Source organism: Coregonus lavaretus, assembly GCF_964263955.1.
Source record: "Coregonus lavaretus genome assembly, contig: HAP1_SCAFFOLD_806, whole genome shotgun sequence".
Classification (NCBI taxonomy): Eukaryota; Metazoa; Chordata; class Actinopteri; order Salmoniformes; family Salmonidae; genus Coregonus; species Coregonus lavaretus.
Window position 1 is genome coordinate 133,509 of NW_028164175.1, and position 18,992 is coordinate 152,500.

The window sequence follows — 18,992 nt, forward strand, 5'->3', positions numbered from 1 at the left end:
ACCATAATTTGCAAATAAATTCATAAATGTGATTTTCTGGAAATCTTTTTCTCAATTTGTCTGTCATAGTTGACGTGTACCTATGATGAAAATTACAGGCCTCTCTCATCTTTTTAAGTGGGAGAACTTGCACAATTGGTGGCTGACTAAATACTTTTTTCCCCCACTGTATATATATACATACATACATATACATATACACACACACACACCATTACACATCACTATTATTAAAATACCAGTGGCATTAAAATAAAGGATAGTTGTAAACAAATTAATAAGAATGGCCCAAAAAATAAGTACAATGCAATCTGCAACCCTGTGTTTGTGTGTGTGCGTGTGTGCGTGCGTGTGAATGAAAGGGTCTGTCTATCCCAGTAGTATGCATATTAGATGCAGTAGTTGGGGCACCTCTCCAATCTCTGATAGTTCTAGGTGTCTTTTGCCAGAGGTTACCTCAGCATATGTAGGCTGATGATCTGAATGATACATGGTGTGGACTGCATAATGTGGTGTACTTCTCTGAAGGACAGTGTTCTGCCCGACCCTGGAGTAGTGGGCAGTGCTGTGTTGTGATGGGCCAGGTCTAGTAGAGCTGTGTTGTGATGGGACGGGTCTGGTCGTGCTGTCCTGAGGCCGGTCTGGTCTGGTAAATCTGTTGGGCCTGGTCTTGTAGAGCTGTGCTGTAATAAGCCGTGTCTGGCTATTCTCTCTTGGGGATGGTGGGGGTACTGTTGTTTCAGAAGGTGGGGGGGGGGGGGGGGGGGGGGGGGGCTCTGTTGCTGAGGTGATGGGTGTGTGGGTCCCTGCCAAGTGTTGCATCCTTTAGGTCCGATACTGTCCTGATCAAGATGTACATTATTGTATAAATGTTCACATGTCAGAGTGGGGTGGTGAGCCGTTCTGACGTTGAGCAGTGAGGCACAGTCCACAGTGATCTGTTGATTTATTTTTTCGATCAACTTTCCTGGGAAGTGTGGATGATGATGTTGTTGGGGGTGTCAATCCTGGTCTGACTGAGTAGCTGCATTGCACTCTCAGTTGTAGGACTTATACACCTGGTGTCTAGGGAATAATCTTTCCTGGACTAAGAACTTCCCATTTGAATCAATAAGGATTGCAGTTGTGGGTGACTGTCTGGGTGGAGCAGACTGGGAGACTGGTATTCTGACCTGGGCTGGAGCAGACTGGGAGGCTGGTTGGCTGACCTGGGTTGGAGCACACTGTGCTGGAGCAGACTGGGAAGCAGGTAGGCTGACCTGGGCTAGAGCAGAGTGGGACGCTGGTTGGCTGATCTGGACTGGAGCAGACTGGTAGGCGGGTGCAGTGTCATCAGGCTGTGTGGTGGGGTCTCAGGTTCTGCTTGTGTTGTACCAGGCTGGTGGACATGTTCTCTAGATGCAGAGGACATATTGACTAGCTGCTGGTTGAGGGTGTCAATGTACCTCTCTCTTTGTTCTAGCTCCTTTCTTGTTGTGCTCAGATGGTCTCTGAGGTCATCATTTGTCTGACTGAACTGTTTCATCTCTTCTTTTAGTTTCTGGACAGTGTCCTCCTCCCTCTCTCTGAATTCTATGACCTCTGCTTCAATTAGAGAGAGGGTGTTGTGGAAACGTTGCATAGCAGGTGTTCTTGGTGTTGTAGGCATGTCCTTGGCTTTGTCTGCTGCAGGTGAGGTAGGTAGAGGGACACTGAGGGCTTCTTGCTGGGTCACAGAGACCGTTGGTGCCTGCTTTTCTCCATCTCCCTCCTTGACTTTTTCCTCAGTTTCTGAGATGAGTTCAGCTTCTGCTTTTAGGGTAGCAAACATATTCTCAAAATCCTGGAGGCTTGAATCATTGCCTTGTATCAATACAGTTCCATTATTATATAAGTTTACTGTTTGATACGTGTTGCTCTGGTCAGCTTCTTCAAAAATGCTGATCTGACATCCTTGGCTGATGCCTCTCTTTTTTGAGAAAGGGAAATTGTTGCAAATAACCCTTTTTCATATGTGCCCTTGTTTGGTATTAAATATTACATTTGCTCTTGTTTTGCAACTGGTAAGATCTGCAAACAGGCATTCATGGTTCTGTCCCATCATCAAACCTTTGAAACTTTTCTTAGCTTTCTCCGTCTGGATGTCTGGTGGGGTAAACAATTTCACACAATGTTGCAATAGAAGCATTGTTTCTTGTATTATTCACTCTTGTGTCTTTTAGAGGACTGTTTTACTTTGATGTCCTTTGTCTTCTGTCCTTATTTTGTCTTATTTTGTCTTTCTTTTCTTCAGTTAACTAGATATTCTTTGTTAGCTAGCTAGCTTCTTCCAGGAGAGTCCCTAGCAACTGCTTAGCAACTGGTAAACAATTCAGCTAGCTAAGATAACTGTACAGTTTTATGAAAATAGTTACTTTTTCAAAAGCCTTTCTTCTTTGTTTGTTGCTTGTTTGTCTCTTATTCAGTTTTGCAGTTTTCTTTTGTTTTTTTTCCGATGTACTTCACTCTAAAAACTCATTTTTTCATCAGCTGCTGCTCTATTTGAAATTTTTGGAATAGTATCTCTCTCTCTCTCTCTCTCTCTCTCTCTCTCTCGCATCTCTCTCTCTCTTTCTCTTCTCTCTCTCTCTCTCTCAATCGCCATCTCTCTCTCTTTCTCTCTCTCTCTTTCTCTCTCTCTCTCTCTCGCCATCTCTCTCTCTCTCTCTCTCTCTTTTTCTCTCTCTCTCTCTCTCTCTCTCTCTCTCTCTCTCTCTCTCTCTCTCTCTCTCTCTCTCTCTCTCAGTCTCTCTTCGTCCTCTCTCTCTCTCTCTCTCTCTCTCTCTCTCTCTCTCTCTCACTCTCTCTCTCTCTCTCTCTCTCTCTCTCTCTCTCTCTCTCTCCAGTCTCTCTCTCTCTCTCTCTCTCTCTCTCTAGAGACTGGAGAGAGATAGACTGGAGAGAGATAGACTGGAGAGAGAGAGAGAGAGGGACTGGAGAGAGAGAGAGAGAGAGAGAGAGAGAGAGAGAGAGAGAGAGAGAGAGAGAGAGAGAGAGATACTATCTTACTCAAACTTGATCTTTATCCATAGATTACACATTGATTTTGGATTTTAGATTAATCCATAGATTAAAGTCCATACCAGACAATAGAATGGTTCAAGAGTGCGTCTGTTCATACCGCTAAACTGTTTAATGAGCACTAGGTGGCAGTGTTTCATCGTGTTTGTTTGTAATATAGTGTGTGTTACAGTTTTTAATTTTTTTATTTCACCTTTATTTCACCAGGTAAGCCAGTTGAGAACAAGTTCTCATTTACAACTGCGACCTGGTCAAGATAAAGCAAAGCAGTGCGATAAAAACAACAACAACACAGAGTTACATATGGGATAAACAAAATGTACAGTCAATAACACAATAGAAAATCTATATACAGTGTGTGCAAATGTAGTAAGTTATGGAGGTAAGGCAATAAATAGGCCATAGTGCAAAATAATTACAATTTAGTATTAACATTGGAGTGATAGATGTGCAGAAGAGGATGTCAGTTACTTGTTACCTGTCCAAAATTGTAATCAGTAACGTAACTTTTGGATTACCCAAACTCAGTAATGTAATCTGATTACTTTCAGTTACATTTTGATTACTGTCCCCTTAAGAGGCATTAGAAGAAGACAAAAAGGATCCATCAAACGCATTTGGTGTGTCATCATAGTGGTCTCTGATTGGTGGTCATCATTTGGTGTGTCATCATAGTGGTCTCTGATTGGTGGTCATCATTTGGTGTGTCATCATAGTGGTCTCTGATTGGTGGTCATCATTTGGTGGACCTCTATACCAGGCGGTGTCAGAGGAAGGCCCTCAATATTGTCAAAGACTCCAGCCACCCTAGTCATAGACTGTTCTCTCTGCTACCGCACGGCAAGTGGTACCAGAGAGCCAAGTCTAGGTCCAAAAGGCTTCTCAACAGCTTCTACCCCCAAGCCAAAAGACTCCTGAACAGCTAATCATGGCTACCCGGACTATTTGCACTTCCCCCCCCACCCCCACCCCATATTTTTACGCTGCGCTACTCTGTTAATTATTTATGAATAGTCACTTTAACATATTACCTCAACTACCTCAACTAACCAGTGCCCCCGCACATTGACTCTGCACCGGTACCCCCCCCCCCCCTGTATATAGCCTCCCTACTGTTCTTTTATTTTACTTCTGCTCTTTTTTTCTCAACCATTTTCATTTGTTGTTGTTTTATTTTACTTTTTTATTAAAAAATAAATGCATTGTTTGTTAAGGGCTGTAAGTAAGCATTTCACGGTAATGTCTACACCAGTTGTATTCGGCGCATGTGGCAAATAAAATGGCTTAAGGAAAACAAAGTCAAGGAAGTTAAAGCTTGGTCGCAAATTGTTCTTCCAAATGGACAATGACCCCAAGCATTCTTCCAAAGTTGTGCCAAAATGGCTTAAGGACAACAAAGTCAAGGTATTGGAGTGGCCATCACAAAGCCCTGACCTCAATCCTATAGAAAGTTTGTGGGCAGACCTGAAAAAGCGTGTGCGAGCAAGGAGGACTTCAAACCTGACTCAGTTACACCAGCTCAGTCAGGAGGAATGGGCCAAAATTCACCCAACTTATTGTGGGAAGCTTGTGGAAGGCTACGCGAAACGTTTGACCCAAGTTAAACAATTTAAAGGCAATGCTACCAAATACTAATGGAGTGTAAGTAAACTTCTGACCCACTGGGAATGTGATGAAAGAAATACAAGCTGAAATAAATAATTCTCTCTACTATTAATCTGACATTTCACATTCTTAAAATAAAGTGGTGATCCTAACTGACCTGAGACAGGGAATTTATACTAGGATTAAATATCAGGAATTGTGGAAAAACTGAGTTTAAATATATTTGGCTAAGGTGTATGTAAACTTCCGACTTCAACTGTACATTTCATTTGAATATTTAAGATATTTTTTCATGATGGCAGTGTGCTTTTACCTTTGATTACCTGATTGTTTCATACAAATTGTGTTCTAACCATTTCATTGCGCTCTCTCTCTGTCTGTCTCTCTGTCTCTCTCTCTCTGTCTGTCTCTCTGTCTCTCTCTCTGTCTGTCTCTCTGTCTCTGTCTGTCTCTCTCTCTCTCTGTCTCTCTCTGTCTTTCTCTGTCTGTCTCTCTGTCTGTGTGTGTGTGTGTGTGTTCCAGGATGTTTGTAACCCAGGTGGTCCCTGACAGTAACCTGCTGATGTTGGTGATACAGGCAGACTGTGACTGTTCCCGTCAGTACCCTCCTATCACCATGGAACCCAAGGAAGTGAAATATATCCTTTAACTTACTGGTTCACTCTCACAAGCCCTCTTCCTGACACAGACAGTGATTGAAAGAGGTATAATGGTGTTGTGGAAGTGGGATTTGATATCTATGAATAAGCAGTTCCAGTCATATATCAGACAAATCACTTCTCTTATTATGTTCTCTTTCATTTAAACCAGTTAGGAATTGCTGTTTTACACTGTGGGGAGCAGTCTCTTCTTAAACTCTTCTCATTTACACATTGAATCACATTAAATCTCTCATAAATCAAATTGATATCCCACATCAATGTTCAATCAAATTTCGATCAATCAAATGTATTTATAAAGCCCTTTTTACATCAGCAGATGAGAGAGAGAGAGAGAGAGAGAGAGAGAGAGAGAGAGAGAGAGAGAGAGAACCAGATATGACAGACTGACCCTACACGTAGTCTATTGCAGCATATATACTTGTTGTTGTTAAGTGTGTTGGTATTGCAGCATTGATACTTGTTGTTGTTGTTAAGTGTGTTGGTATTGCAGCATAGATACTTGTTGTTGTTAAGTGTGTTGGTATTGCAGCATAGATACTTGTTGTTATTGTTAAGTGTGTTGGTATTGCAGCATAGATACTTGTTGTTGTTAAGTGTGTTGGTATTGCAGAATAGATACTTGTTGTTGTTAAGTGTGTTGGTATTGCAGCATAGATACTTGTTGTTGTTAAGTTTGTTGGTATTGCAGCATAGATACTTGTTGTTGTTGTTAAGTGTGTTGGTGTCCTTGACCTCTGTGTACATAACGCCTCAGTAAAGTGTGACAGGATGAAATCTCAGAAGGTCCGTAGGAGACCCGAGTCCTGCCACGCATACCACCCTCAGGTCAGCACCCCATATTGGTCCACTGCCTCCCCTTATTGGTCCAGTGACACCTCTCTGAACCAATCACTTCAAGTGGATGGATTGACATCAGAAGAGAACATCTGCTGTACTATTCACAAAGCTCCCTTAATATTTTGGGAAAAACAAAACATCAAACTGAGTATTTTCTATCCTAAAAATCAAAAATATGAACTTTCTAGCCTTATGTAGTGTGTTCATTATACCACAGGTTGTAACTGTATGTGTTGTTATTGATTGATTACAGGAAAACGCCAAGGAGTGTGGAGGTGCATCACAGATCTACCCGTCTGTCTCTCTCTTCCTCACCTGTCTCACTGCCTCCTTCACCTGTCTCAACGCCTCCACGCTGGTCTTCTGATGACAGACAGACAGCTACCTAGCCTAAACCCAGACCCCCTCTGAATCGGAATCTCCCTGGAGGATTCCAGAATGCCTGAACATAGCATGCCTGCTACTGCTTGCATTATCTTTATCAATCAATATGACTATATGACTTAAGTTATGATATTGATCATTTGGGTTGTTGGACTGAAAGGAATATGGCAGCTGAACAGAGAGCTGTTGATTGACTCCATGCTTGATGACTTTACAATCACAGAGAGCTGATGACTTCAGATGCTTGATGACTTTCAATCACAACCGCCAAAGTTGTGCTTATTTGGACAACAGTTCTAAAACCATGAAAGGGCTTTTAGATTTTTTATTCTTCTTCAGTGTCTTATAAGAGAACATTATAGTGTTTCTATGCAAAAGGAAACATGCTTTCTTTGACCGTGGAAAGATCCAGTATCTCCTATACGTATTCCAAAGGACTTGACTTTGCAATAGGACCATGGAAGACTATCAGCCTGTGGATGATGTGTTTTATAAAAGGCTTTAATAAAATAATACTCTGGATCCATGCATGTGTATGTCTGTTTACCTTAAGCCATGAAATGGAGGAGGAACCTTGGATAAGACATAGGCGCCTTTGAACAGTGATACAATTCAGATAGTGGAATCAGTGACCTCGGCTGGTCGAAATATGACATTGCAGGATGTTGATGAATCAAGTGGAGACTGACTGGCTGGCTGCTGAAGGATGGATGAACGAACACAATGGAATCAACTTCCACATTGTTCTCTTCATAACTTATCACTCTTTGGTCTACAAACACATCAAGTATCTACTATTAAATGTGGGCTGGGTTTTCACTTTTGGAAATGGATGGACACTGTTTCAGGAATAACCTTCAAGTCACATATCTTAGATGCAATCTGAGACTTACTGAACCAGTTAGCTTAATTGTAAAACAAGAACCATTACTGACCACCTACTTCTGTCTTGGACTACTAGGTGAAACAGCCATTCTGTTTAGAAGGAGCAACATTACAATGTGTTGGACTACTAGGTGAAACAGCCATTTTGTTTAGAAGGAGCAACATCACAATGTGAGGGATTACTAGGTGAAACAGCCATTTTGTTTCGAAGGAACAACATTACAATGTGTTGGACTACTAGGTGAAACAGCCATTTTGTTTAGAAGGAACAACATTACAATGTGTTGGACTACTAGGTGAAACAGCCATTTTGTTTAGAAGGAACAACATTACAATGTGTTGGACTACTAGGTGAAACAGCCATTTTGTTTCGAAGGAACAACATTACAATGTGTTGGACTACTAGGTGAAACAGCCATTTTGTTTAGAAGGAGCAACATCACAATGTGAGGGATTACTAGGTGAAACAGCCATTTTGTTTCGAAGGAACAACATTACAATGTGTTGGACTACTAGGTGAAACAGCCATTTTGTTTAGAAGGAACAACATTACAATGTGTTGGACTACTAGGTGAAACAGCCATTTTGTTTCGAAGGAACAACATTACAATGTGTTGGACTACTAGGTGAAACAACCATTTTGTTTAGAAGGAACAACATTACAATGTGTTGGACTACTAGGTGAAACAGCCATTTTGTTTAGAAGGAGCAACATTACAATGTGTTAGATATCAGGATCTCCAAGGTGTCTTTCATCTAAGCTTTACTGTATGACTCCAAAGGCTTTTATGATGGTTTATAGTTTTTAGCTAAATTCATGCATTAAATCATGTATTTTTTCATGGCATAATCTCTTCTTTCTAATTCAAATGCCTTTAGTCATGAATTAAATGATTATAAAATGCATAATTAAGAATAATAAGATGGGATACTGCTAAATTAGTATTGCTTGCGGGACAAAATAAAGCACTGTAAGATTTCAGTGGCTAGTGATATTCTAAGCAGTCTTTTTTTAGCAGTCTGTCCCTTTAACTTTGACAGTAATGCTGTAATGATGTTACGTCATCATGTGGTAACTGTCCTCATGATACAGTATTGTTGAACAATATGCTGTTGCCTGTGTATGTATGTAATGTGAATGACATTTCCTGAGTCCTGTGTGTTTTTCAGTTTACTTCCTGAATTGACTGTATTGAAATTTGGGTTAGTAGTCTTGTGGCAGCATGAACCTGCGGCCCCCATTCAAGTAACACAAGGTGATCTTTCTTCTGAAAGGAATGTTGTCCAGGGCCTCCACTGCCACCCTCTTTTTGCTCCTGCCGCTTCTCTCTTCCTGGTCGTACATGGGGCACATGTAGGCGGTGCGCCTCAGGGCGTAAATGTCCACCTCGTCCTCGTCAACCCACGGCTGGTAGGGCCGCTGGGAGGGAACGGCCGACTTGACCAGACTGGGCCTCATCATCGCCAGCTCTAGGTCACGGGGGATATGCCTCAGGCCCAGTCTTGACCTCTGGACTCTGACTCCTTTCATTTACATTACATTAGGTTAGATTCATTCATAAATAATTCATTTATGAATGGTTATGAATCATCTTCCTGGTTGTACATCAGCTAAAAACATACATTATACAATTTTGACAATACATTCAATAGGAAAAATGTGTCATTGCACAAGGAGAAGTGCTAACCTTTCTTGCCCTTCTTCTTGGTGCTCTCATCCCAGGTGTTGGCACTGACCAGGGACACGTTGCCCTGGCCCAGGGAGGGAAGCAGTTTGGGCCGGGGGGCCACCGGGGGTTTGGGGACCATCTTTGGAGGAGAAGCATCCCTCTGGGCTCTCCTGGCCAGCAGGGGTCCTGTCCGGACGAAGGCCTCAGGCCTGGTGATGTCCCTGGGGGGGCTGGTTGTCCTTCTGGCAGCCTCCTCTGGCTGGGCAGCCTCCGGCATGGAGAGAAAAAACACATTGTTGCTGAAGCTGCATGGCTCTGGCAGGGCCAGCTCTTTCAAAGTCAGAGGGCAGGTAGGATGAGACTCAGGCTGGACCAGACTAACTGCAGGGCAGGTAGGATGAGACTCAGGCTGGACCAGACTAACTGCAGGGCAGGTAGGATGAGACTCAGGCTGGACCAGACTAACTGCAGGGCAGGTAGGATGAGACTCAGGCTGGACCAGACTAACTGCAGGGCAGGTAGGATGAGACTCAGGCTGGACCAGACTACCTGCAGGGCAGGTAGGATGAGACTCAGGCTGGACCAGACTAACTGCAGGGCAGGTAGGATGAGACTCAGGCTGGACCCGACTCACTGCAGGGCAGGTAGGATGAGACTCAGGCTGGACCCGACTAACTGTAGGGCAGGTAGGATGAGACTCAGGCATAATGGGACACACAGAATTACTGGGCCTCACTTTTCTCCTAGTGGTGCGCCGAGGGTTGCTAGGTATCCCCTCAGGTCTGGTAGGCTGCACATCAGACTGAACCAGGCCAACAGGGCTAACAGGCCGTCTAGTGGGACGTAGAGGGTTGCAAGGCCTCAACTCAGGTCTAGTGATGCTTACAGGGCTTCTAGCCCTCATCATCTCAGGCTGGTGCAGGCTCTCTGGGCTGCTTGGCCGGGAATCAGGCAGAAGCTTGTATTTCTTCAGAACCTCAGTGAAGGAGAGGTCCTTGTTGCGCCTGCGTCTGTTGGTCTGGGCAGGCGGCTGGTTGGGCGGGGCAGGAACCAGAGAGTTGCTGCTGCTGTTAAACCAACTCCTCTCTCTGTGGGCTGCTGTGGGCCTCTTGGGCCAGAGGTCATCAGTAGGTGGATCCTGAGGGAGAACCTGCAGGGAGGAGAGGTCGAGGACCTGAAAGAGGAGGCCATCACAGGGGCCTGGCTGACCCCTTCTCTCTCCAGCAGCACTCGGTTAGAAGGATGGAGCAGCGGAACACCGGTGGACCTCGGTCCTACAGATCCATTCAGGTTGGGCCTCCTTTTCATCATTCACTGGTCTGCAGTATTCTTGGTAATTGCAATAGCAATTGACTGGTATTTGTATTGTATTTATTTAGGATCCCCATTCATTCCTGCCAAGGCAGCAGCTACTCTTCCTGGGGTCCAGCAACATTAAGGCAGTTACAGTGCATTCGGAAAGTATTCAGACCCCTTGACTTCTTCTACATTTTGTTACATTACAGCCTTGTTCTAAAATTGATTAAATTAATTTTATTCCTCATCGATCTACACACAATACCTCATAATGACAAAGCGAAAACCGGTTGTTAGACATTTTTGGAAATGTATTAAGAAAACTAACAGAAATACATTATTTACATAAGTATTCAGACTATTTTCTATGAGACTCAAAATTGAGCTCAGGTGCATCATGTTTCCATTGATCATCCTTGAGATGTTTCTACAACTTGTTTGGAGTCCACCTGTGGTAAATTCAATTGATTGAACATGATTTGGAAAGGCACACACCTGTCTATATAAGGTCCCACAGTTGACAGTGCATGTCAACTGTGAGATCGTGTCGAGTCACAGATCTGGGGAAGAGTACCAAAAAATGTCTGCAGCATTGAAGTTCCCCAAGAGCACAGTGGCCTCCATTCTTAAATGGAAGAAGCTTGGAACCACCAAGATGCTTCCTAGAGCTGGCCGCCCGGCCAAACTGAGCAATCGGGGGAGAAGGGCCTTGGTCAGGGAGGTGACCAAGATCCCGATGGTCACTCTGACAGAGCTCCAGAGTTCCTCTGCAGAGATGGGAGAACCCTCTCTGCAGCACTCCACCAATCAGGCTTTTATGATAGAGCGGCCAGACGGAAGCCACTCCTCAGTAAAAGGCACATGACAGCCCGCATGGAGTTTGACAGACATGAGAGACAGTATATTGATGGATCTCTGATGACAGTATTTCAGACATGAGAGACAGTATATTGACAGATCTCTATGATGACAGTGCCAAAGATATACAGTACACTGAGTGTACAAAACATTAAGGACACCTTCTAAATATTGAGTTGCACCCCTCCCCCTTTTGCCCTCAGAACAGCCTCAATTCGTCGGGGCATGGCGTCTACAAGGTGTCGAAAGCGTTCCACAGGGATGCTGGCCCATGGTGACTCCAATGCTTCCTACAGTTGTGTCAAGTTGGCTGGATGTCCTTTGGGTGGTGGACCATTCTCGATACACACAGGAAACTGTGGAGCGTGAAAACACCAGCAGCGTTGCAGTTCTTGACACAAACCGGTGCGCCTGGCACCTACTACCATACCCTGTTGAAAGGCACTTAAATCTTTTGTCTTGCCTATTCACCCTCTGAATGGCACACACACAATCCATGTCTCAAGGCTTAAAACTCCTTCTTTAACCGGTCTCCTCCCCTTCATCTACACTGATTGAAGTGGATTTAACAAGTGACATCAATAAGGATCATAGATTTCACCTGGATTCACCTGGTCAGTCTATGTCATGGAAAGAGCAGGTGTCCTTAATGTTTTGTACACTCAGTGTATACAATAATGTTCTTACTGTTGGAGACCAATGTGCTGTTCACATCAATAAATAATTTACAAAGCAATGAGACAAAACATCTGAAGGTTTTCCATTTGTACTTTTGATGATGGTATTTTGAAATTGTATCTCAAGAGGGCTTGGTAATTTGTATAATGTGCAGTGATGTAAAGTACTTAAGTAAAAATACGTTAAAGTACTACTTAAGTAGGTTTTTTTGGTATCTGTACTTTACTTTACTATTTATATTTTTGACAACTTTTACTTTTACTTCACTACATTCCTAAAGAAAATAATGTACTTTTTACTCCATACCCTGACACCCAAAAGTACTCATTACATTTTGAATGCTTAGCAGGACAGGAAAATGGTCCAAATCACACACTTATCAAGAGAACATCCCTGTTCATCCCTACTGCCTCTGATCTGGCGGACTCACTAAACACAAATGCTTGGTTTGTAAATGATGTCTGAGTGTTGGAGTGTACCCCTGGCTATCTGTAAATGATGTCTGAGTGTTGGAGTGTACCCCTGGCTATCTGTAAATGATGTCTGAGTGTTGGAGTGTACCCCTGGCTATCTGTAAATGATGTCTGAGTGTTGGAGTGTACCCCTGGCTATCTGTAAATGATGTCTGAGTGTTGGAGTGTACCCCTGGCTATCTGTAAATGATGTCTGAGTGTTGGAGTGTACCCCTGGCTATCTGTAAATGATGTCTGAGTGTTGGAGTGTACCCCTGGCTATCTGTAAATGATGTCTGAGTGTTGGAGTGTACCCCTGGCTATCTGTAAATGATGTCTGAGTGTTGGAGTGTACCCCTGGCTATATGTAAATGATGTCTGAGTGTTGGAGTGTACCCCTGGCTATCTGTAAATGATGTCTGAGTGTTGTAGTGTACCCCTGGCTATCTGTAAATGATGTCTGAGTGTTGGAGTGTTTCCCTGGCTATTCGTAAAGAAAATAAATAAATGTTGATATTTAGACTTTTACTCAAGTAGTATTTTACTGGGTGACTTTCACTTTTACACGAGTCATTTTCTACTAAGGTAGCTTTACTTTTACTCAAGTATGACAATTTAGTACTTTTTCCATCTGCAGTAGTAATGTGGCTTTGGGGTTAAATCCCTGCTTTGCAACCTAATTCAAATCTTATATTTTGTGTACACCGCTGCAACTTAATGTCAAATATACAAAAAGAAGAGGTAGAATAGTTATGGAGTCTGGGTCTGGTGTTAAATCCCAGTCTTCCATTCTAGAGGTAGCCGGTTCAAAGCTCCAACTTTTACAGTGTGGATTTCTGCAACTGTCAAAATTACAAAGAAAACAGTTAGAGGTATTAAGGAGTCTGTGGCTCTGGTGCAAAGATCTCACCCCATATGTTCAGGGTTGCAGGTTCAAACCCAGCTGTAGATCAGGATGTGTTGTGGCCATGAACTCCGCTGCAGAGTGAGTCAAGGCCACTAGGAGGAGTGGCTGCATGATCAGAGATATGTTAAGCGAGGTTGGTTAAATCCTGGGGTTCCAGAAGACTAACCAGCAGAGGTTATGGAGGAAAACCTCTGATAAAAGTGGCCTTTAAGTGCCCACTTTTTCCAGGAGATAATCTCCATAACCTACTCTCAGATTGTCTTTGAGTGGCAGCCCCTCTCTGAGTCACGCAACCATGCCACACCAAGGGCTTGAACTGCACTCAGTGGGCAGGATCCTTACCACCCAGGGCTTGAACTCAGTACCCTGCAGTAAGTGGGCAAAATCCTTACCGCTGAGTCACCACCGCCTTCACATTTCAAACAACACTGTATATGTTTGAGATTACTCTGGAGCCGCAGACACTTGCACATGGGGGGCAATGTTGCAGGACAGAGAAAGGCACAGCCAATGAATGACGTGACAGCAATGTTATCCAGGCCTACATACTAGTTCAAAAATATTGAACACTGGAATCCTATCTAGTTCCTCACCCCACCACCACCACTTCAACAAGAGGCACGTTGAGAAAGCAATGAACTCATGACCTCTGGTGGACAAGGTGATTCTTCCGATGGCATTGAGGAGTACACCACATCAGTCACTGGCTCCATCAATAAGTGCATCGATGACATCGTCCCCACAGTGACGGTACGTACATACCCCAACCAGAAGCCATGGATTACAGGCAACATCCGCACTGAGCTAAAGGGTAGAGCTGCCGCTTTCAAGGAGCGGGACTCTAACCTGGACGCTTATAAGAAATCCTGATATGCCCTCCGACAAACCATCAAACAGCCAAAGTGTCAATACAGGACTGAGATCGAATCGTACTACACCGGCTCCGACGCTCGTCGGATGTGGCAGGGCTTGCAAACTATTACAGACTACAAAAGGGAAGCACAGCCGCGAGCTGCCCAGTGACACAAGCCTCCCAGACGAGCTAAATTACTTCTATGCTCGCTTCGAGGCAAGTAACACTGAAACATGCATGAGAGCGACTGTGTGATCACACTCTCCGTAGCTGATGTGAGTAAGACCTTTAAACAGGTCAACATTCACAAGGCCGCAGGGCCAGACGGATTACCAGGACGTGTACTCCGAGCATGCGCTGACCAACTGGCAAGTGTCTTCACTGACATTTTCAACCTCGCCCTGTCTGAGTCAAATCAAATCGTTATTTGTCACATGCGCCGAATACAACAGGTGTAGACCTTTCAGTGAAATGCTGACTTACAAGCCCTTAACCAACAATGCAGTTTTAAGAAAGATTACCAAAAATAAAAAATATTACACAAAAAATATAAAAAATAATAATAATAATAATAATTAAAGATTGTGATAAATAAAAAAGTATATCAGTTTCACTTAAGGACCAAAGGATTGACAGCCGTCCCATATAGATTGCAAAATACAGTGGGGAATTTTTTTATTTTGTCAGCCACCAATTGTGCAAGTTCTCCCACTTAAAAAGATGAGGCCTGTAATTTTCATCATAGGTACACGTCAACTATGACAGACAAATTGAGGAAAAAAAATCCAGAAAATCACATTGTAGGATTTTTTATGAATTTATTTGCAAATTATGGTGGAAAATAAGTATTTGGTCACCTACAAACAAGCAAGATTTCTGGCTCTCACAGACCTGTAACTTCTTCTTTAAGAGGCTCCTCTGTCCTCCACTCGTTACCTGTATTAATGGCACCTGTTTGAACTTGTTATCAGTATAAAAGACACCTGTCCACAACCTCATGATCACAAGAACGGTGAGCAAAAATCCCAGAACCACACGGTGGGACCTAGTGAATGACCTGCAGAGAGCTGGGACCAAAGTAACAAAGCCTACCATCAGTAACACACTACGCCACCAGGGACTCAAATCCTGCAGTGCCAGACGTGTCCCCCTGCTTAAGCCAGTACATGTCCAGGCCCGTCTGAAGTTTGCTAGAGTGCATTTGGATGATCCAGAAGAGGATTGGGAGAATGTCATATGGTCAGATGAAACCAAAATAGAACTTGTTGGTAAAAACTCAACTCGTCATGTTTGGAGGACAAAGAATGCTGAGTTGCATCCAAAGAACACCATACCTACTGTGAAGCATGGGGGTGGAAACATCATGCTTTGGGGCTGTTTTTCTGCAAAGGGACCAGGACGACTGATCCGTGTAAAGGAAAGAATCAATGGGGCCATGTATCGTGAGATTTTGAGTGAAAACCTCCTTCCATCAGCAAGGGCATTGAAGATGAAACGTGGCTGGGTCTTTCAGCATGACAATGATCCCAAACACACCGCCCGGGCAACGAAGGAGTGGCTTCGTAAGAAGCATTTCAAGGTCCTGAAGTGGCCTAGCCAGTCTCCAGATCTCAACCCCATAGAAAATCTTTGGAGGGAGTTGAAAGTCCGTGTTGCCCAGCGACAGCCCCAAAACATCACTGCTCTAGAGGAGATCTGCATGGAGGAATGGGCCAAAATACCAGCAACAGTGTGTGAAAACCTTGTGAAGACTTACAGAAAACATTTGACCTGTGTCATTGCCAACAAAGGGTATATAACAAAGTATTGAGAAACTTTTGTTATTGACCAAATACTTATTTTCCACCATAATTTGCAAATAAATTCATTACAAATCCTACAATGTGATTTTCTGGATTTTTTTTTCTCATTTTGTCTGTCATAGTTGACGTGTACCTATGATGAAAATTACAGGCCTCTCATCTTTTTAAGTGGGAGAACTTGCACAATTGGTGGCTGACTAAATACTTTTTCTCCCCACTGTAGGTAGAGTTATTTAAGTGACTATGCATAGATAATAAACAGAGAGTAGCAGCAGTGTAAAAGAGAGGGGGGGGGGGGGGGGGGCAGTGCAAATAGTCTGGGTAGCCATTTGATTAGATGTTCAGGAGTCTTATGGCTTGGTGGTAGAAGCTGTTTAGAATCCTCTTGGACCTAGACTTGGTGCCTTCCTTTGACACCGCCTGGTATAGAGGTCCTGGATGGCAGGAAGCTTGGCCCCAGTGATATACTGGGCCGTACGCACTACCCTCTGTAGTGCCTTGCGGTCAGAGGCCGAGCAGTTGCCGTACCAGGCAGTGATGCAACCAGTCAGGATGCTCTCAATTGTGCAGCTTTAGAACCTTTTGAGGATCTGAGGACCCATGCCAAATCTTTTCAGTCTCCTGAGGAGGAATAGATTTTGTTGTGCCCTCTTCACGACTGTCTTGGTGTGCTTGGACCATGTTCGTTTGTTGGTGGACACCAAGGAAATTGAAGCTCTCAACCTGTTCCACTACAGCCCCGTCGATGAGAATGGGGGCGTGCTCAGTCCTCTTCTATTTCCTGTAGTCCACAATCATCTCCTTTGTCTTGATCACGTTGAGGGAGAGGTTGTTATCCTGGCACCACACGGCCAGGTCTCTGACCTCCTCCCTATAGGCTGTCTCGTCGTTGTCGGTGATCAGGCCTACCACTGTTGTGTCATCAGCAAACTTAAAGATGGTGTTGGAGTCGTGCCTGGCCATGCAGTCATGAGTGAACAGGGAGTACAGGAGGGGACTGAGCACCCACCTCTGAGGGGCCCCCATGTTGAGGATCAGCGTGGCGGATGTGTTGTTACCTACCCTTACCACCTGGGGGATGGCCCGTCAGGAAGTCCAGCATCCAGTTGCAGAGGGAGGTGTTTAGTCCCAGGGTCCTTAGCTTAGTGGAGCTTTGAGGGCACTATGGTGTTGACCGCTGAGCTGTAGTCAATGAATAGCATTCTCACGTAGGTGTTCCTTTTGTCCAGATGTGAAAGGGCAGTGTGGAGCACAATAGAGATTGCATAATCTGTGGATCTGTTGGGGCGGTATGCAAATTGGAGTGGGGCTAGGGTTTCTGGGATGATGGTGTTGATGTGAGTCTGTAATACCAACATGTTTCAAGCAGACCACGATAGTCCCTGTGCCCAAGAACACTAAGGTAACATGCCTAAATGACTACCGACCCGTAGCACTCACGTATGTAGCCATGAAGTGCATTGAAAGGCACATCAACACCATTATCCCAGAAACCGTAGACCCACTAAATTTGCATACCACCCCAACATATCTCTTATATATATATATATATAGAGATATCTATTTTTTGGTATTCTTTCTTAACGGCATTGTTGGTTAAGGGCTTGTAAGTAAGCATTTCACTGTAAGGTCTACACCTGTTGTGTTCGCCGCATGTGACAAACATTTGATTTGATTTAAGCGTCATCCCAGAGAGCTCAGCTAGTTCCCTACTGAACACCCTTAACCTTCTACTAGACTTGCATGCCATGGAACAGTAATGCACAGGCTCTTCCTCAATTCCTCAAAACCTATTGGAAAAGGTCAGAGGGGATGGAGTGTTGACCTTTTCCAGTACTGTTGAGAAGGAGGCCAGGAGATTGGAGAGGTATTGTGGAAAGACAAATTGAGATGGAGCCACAGTATTTGAAATGGATGCAGGCCTCAGAAGGTAGACAAATTGTTATACCTCATTTCACCACTAGATGGCAACAGTCTAATGAAATATCATGCAGCCGTACAAACTGGCTGGAAAACTACAGTAAAAAACCCATGCCACTACAGAAAACTGTGCACAATAAAAAAGGAATGCCTGATAATAAAATCCCACAATAAATGTCGTTTGAAATGCACCTCAAGACATCACCATAAAGTATTAGACATCACAAAGCCAAATAAATACATCAAACTTTCACAGAATCCAAAACCTTTTATTAGAACAACACAGCAGATATAAAGGCCTATTGCAATCACACTGTCACCACTGGACGTGTGCTTCAACAACAAACAATATGCACTTCCCAAAAGAAAAACTAAACACAAAAATAAAGAAATTAAATTTAAAATAAATAAAACAAAAACAGCAGTTTTCCTTTGTTTTTTCTGTTGAACTGTCAATGAAACGAAGGCCTCGTAACTCTGGGCTGAAGATTGATAAGTTAAGAAATCTATAGTCTCAACACAGAGCATTAAGGACCTCGCCTGGTCCCAGATCTCTTTGTGCCATCTAGCCAACTCCTATGGTCACAGTCTGACAATAAGTTGGCAAGATAGCACAAACAGATCTGGGACCAGGCTATCAAGGACCCAAACCCAAGAGAAGGACAGAAGGGGGGAACTCTCCTTCCTCCTAAAAGAGTCAAGAGTGGAAACTGCCTCCCTGATTATGTTTATATAAGCTTTTTAACTCCAATAGAGGATCAAATGAAACACTCCATATAACTCTATGTGTTGTCGAGGAGTTGAGATCTGACACCACCGACTGTTCTAGCCTAGTTGCCAGACCTGTACAGGCTTAAGCAAACTTCTGACTTTCAATTTCATGGCATTGGTTGGCTAAAGCACATACTGACCTGGCAACCAAGCTAGGTTCTCTAGTGAAACTGAGATCAAGGTCTCAAATGCACCGCATGTATATCTTCACAACGAATACATGTCTGTTAGTGTTATAGCTTGAGCGACAGGTACAGAAGCAGTTAGACTGAGCAGGTGTGTGGCGGATGAATCTGAAGTGGAGAGAGAAGGCTCTCAGCCTCAGCACGGCTATGCACCGTGGCATAGATGCATGTCTAGAAAGTAGATCTGA